Below are 3,916 nucleotides of genomic sequence, written 5' to 3'. Positions count from 1 at the left end.
CGGGAACGTCCCTTGCCCCCTTTCACGGCGTGAAGTGGGTTCGTACTATTCCCTTGATATAACTGCTTTCCTCTACTTCTCTTTTTCTTATTATTGTTAGATACTAATGCGATACTTGCTCTTTTGCAGACGGCAAGGTGTTCGTTCCGGACCTCAGACCCGTCCACGTCAAGGATCTGAACTTCGTCCTTCGTTCCAAGATATACGTGCATTGGGATGGACAACTACGGGCCTCGCACTTGATCCTCGGAGTAGAGCCAGTTTACTCTACTTGGCAGACATTCAAGCAGGCACTATTAGTTGACAACCCCCTATTATCATATATAGACGTCTGGTACGTAAACTTTTTGCCTCTGAAACTTACAACCGGGGAGGCAAGAGAATTTGGTCGGCGGTTCACTGTCTCGGACGAGCTAGCTCCCTTGCGAGACGAGTCCGCGGAACGGGTATCTCAGCGCCTTAGAGAGATAGCCCATGAAGCCATACAGCAGGGAGACTAAGCCCAAGAGCAGCCCAATCCCGAGAATCCACCCGCCGAGCCTCAACAGCAAGTGATAGAAGCGGCTGCCTTGCTAGCTGAAGCTATCCAACCCAATGCAAGGATGGTGTCAAGGAGAGTCATGACCATCGACCGATTTGTGCCCGATGCCCGGCAGCCCAATCAGCCCCCACCTACTCAGGGTCGGGGTCAAGTGTCTCAGCCTCCACCCCCTTCGCAGTCCGGACGGGCCCATAAGAAGCAGAAAGTAACCGATCAACCTTCCACGGGTCCGGGGGATGCCGCAGTCCAGACTCCTCCCCAACCAACAGGAGGAATTGTTATTCGTGAGCCACCGACCCAAGCTGGCACGGGGGTTGCGTCCTCCTCTCAGGTGGCTCCAGCATGGAAGCCAAAGTTTCTGTTGGACAGCAAACCACTGCCCTCAACCGCCTGTGTTCGGATGTGGGAGAAGGGAGAGGGCGGCCGTATTGCCCAAACTTTGGCCGAAGGTCTCCTTCTTCCCGAGGACGTGCATGCCTTTGAGGAGGGATCCGAGGAGTCTGTGGGGCGCCGGTTAGAGTGGCATGCCATTGCGGTAATTACTTAGCTTCTTCGTTTTCTTTCCATGCATCCTTTTCTGCCTCTTTATTAATTTTTGGGTTTGCCAGGCTGCTCAACTGGCTCACATAGTAGCCAGCCGGACACGGGATCTGGCCGAGGAAGTAGAGCGCGAGAAGGGTGCGCAGGAGTCGGCAGCCAAAACGGCGAAGGAAAAGCTTAAAGTTGCCGAGTCTGCCGAGAAGAAGGCTGCTGCTGCTGAGAAGAACTGGGCATTGGCCGAGAAGAGGTGTGCGGAGATCTTGGCGAAGCAGAATGAGACAGAGGTCAAGTTGGCCGAAGCCATCAGCCTTAATACCGCCAACGCCGATGAGATAGCCGACCTCAGGGCAGCCTTGGACGCCGCGGAGCAAAAGTGGTACAACGAGGGCTTTGCTGATGCTGAAAATTCAGCAGAGCCGATAGTGGCTCGGGCTTGGCATATGGGTTTTGAGGCCGGGTGGTTCGCTGCTCTCCAAGCAATGGGAGCTCCTGAAGATTCGCATCTGAGGGACCCCGGCCAAATTCCGTTTCCGAGCCCTGTCCCTGCCGTCCAGGAAGCTCCGACCGCTATTGACGAGGAGGAAACGGCCAGTATAAGGGAGCTGGTTGAACAAATTGATGCTCACGCCGAGCCCGAGGAAGTGGAAGTCACCAGCATCCCGACTGTGCAGGAGCTCCTTGGTGAAGACCCGCCTTTCCCCCTAACCGACCAAGCGGAAGTGACTGATCCTGCCCGACCTTCCAACTGATTTCTTTTATAGTCTTTTTGTATTTTTACTTTGTTTTTATCAATTTTCTAATTTCAAAGGTTTATTTGCCTAAGGCACCGGGATGTGGTGCATGAACAGTTACTTTTATCTATTTGACGAGTATCATGCTTTCCGTTTGGCTTTTATTTTAATCAGTCGCATGAATTTTTGTCAATTGGTTTGTTTCACGGGGATTATGCCAGTGCTTTGGGTCATTTAGCTTAACCGAGAGTCATGCTTTTGTCCTTTGTGTTTTTCGTTATAAGGTCTAAACCCGTTCGTCGGTTCTAATCGAGCCGAGTACCAGGTTTTTGTCCTTAAAGATTTTAGCTGTAAGGTTTCCACCTGCTCAGCGACTTCAACCGAGCCGAGGGTCAGGCTTCTGACCTTAGAGATTTATTTGTAAGGTTTCCACCTGCTCGGCGAATATGATCGAGCCGAGGGTCAGGTTTCTGTCCTTAGAGATTTATTTGTAAGGTTTCCACCTGCTCGGCGAATATGATCGAGCCGAGGGTCAGGTTTCTGTCCTTAGAGATTTATTTGTAAGGTTTCCACCTGCTCAGCGAATTTTATCGAGCCGAGGGTCAGGTTTCTGTCCTTAGAAATATTATTTGCAATTCTCTTGGTACATAGTCGCGAAAACGACATATACAAATAAGTTCATCATAATCTTGATTTTAACGAAATACAAGTTGTGGCTTACACGGGTAATTATGTGTAGAATTTCTTTAAGTTGTTGGCGTTCCATGGCCGGGGAAGCGGCCTCTCGTCGAGGTCTTCCAAGTAGTAGGCCCCTGCACCCGCAATGGCTGTAACTCTGTATGGTCCCTCCCAGGTCTGAGCAAGCTTCCCTGCAGCTATATCTCGCATGTTTCCCACAACCTTTCTTAGTACTAGCTCCCCGGCGCTGAATTCCCTCCCCTTTACATTTCGGTTGTATCTTTGAGCCAGTTTCTGCTGATACTCGGCGAGCCGTATGGACGCGGCCTCTCTGCATTCTTCTAACCAATCCAAACGCTCTATCATCAGGTCGGCGTTCTGGACGGGGTTAAACCCGGCGACCCTTGCGCTGCATAAGCTCACCTTGGTCGGTATCACCGCTTCCGCTCCGTACGTCAGAGAAAATGGGGTTTCCCCCGTGGATCTCCTGGGGGTCGTGCGGTAAGCCCACAATACACTGGGTAGTTCATCTGCCCATCTTCCTTTCGCCCCGTCCAACCTCCTCTTGAGCCCATTCAGAATAGTCTTGTTTACTGCCTCAGCTTGACCGTTGTTTTGGGGGTAAGCCGGGGTTGAATATTTGTTCCTGATGCCGAGTTCGCTGCAGAAGGTCCGAAAGGCTTTGCTGTCGAACTGTAGCCCGTTGTCCGTTACTAGCGCATCTGGCACCCCAAACCTTGTAATAAGGTTTTTCCATACGAACTTTTTCACGTCAGTATCCCGGATATTGGCCAGGGCCTCAGCTTCCGCCCACTTCGTGAAGTAATCTACTGCCACCAATACAAAACGGCGGTTCCCCGTTGCTCGGGGGAACGGTCCGAGAATGTCAAGCCCCCACTGTGCGAACGGCCAAGGGCTGCTGACAGGATTCAGACGCCCTACAGGCTGATGGATCAAAGGGGCGTGCTTTTGACACTGTTCGCAGCTCCGAACATATTCAGCGGCATTCTTCTGCATCTGAGGCCACCAAAACCCTTGGGTCATCGCTCTGTGTGCCAAAGATCGTCCCCCAACGTGTCCGCCACACACCCCCTCATGTAGCTCAGTCAGAAGCTCCCTGACTTTCTCGGGATGCAAGCACAAAAGGTAAGGGCCAGCAAAGGACCTTCGGTACAATTTACGGTCCGAGGACAGCCAGTACCGGGGAGCTACCCGACGAATCTTCTTGGCCTCTTCCTCATCCTCCGGAACTATATCCTCGGCAAGAAAATCTATGATCGGCTTCATCCAACACGGATTAGTCACTGCTGCCTGCGCAACCTCTACTCTGGCTTGGCTGGGGACACTCTTCACATTGATACTTGGCTCCCTTATAAGTTCTATTGTGACTAACCGAGGCGTGTCCTCCGTAGCCGATGAGGCTAAC

Source organism: Quercus robur, chromosome 5, assembly GCF_932294415.1.
Source record: "Quercus robur chromosome 5, dhQueRobu3.1, whole genome shotgun sequence".
Classification (NCBI taxonomy): domain Eukaryota; kingdom Viridiplantae; phylum Streptophyta; class Magnoliopsida; order Fagales; family Fagaceae; genus Quercus; species Quercus robur.
The sequence above is the reverse complement of the archived record's forward strand: the minus strand, read 5'-3'. Positions refer to the sequence as shown.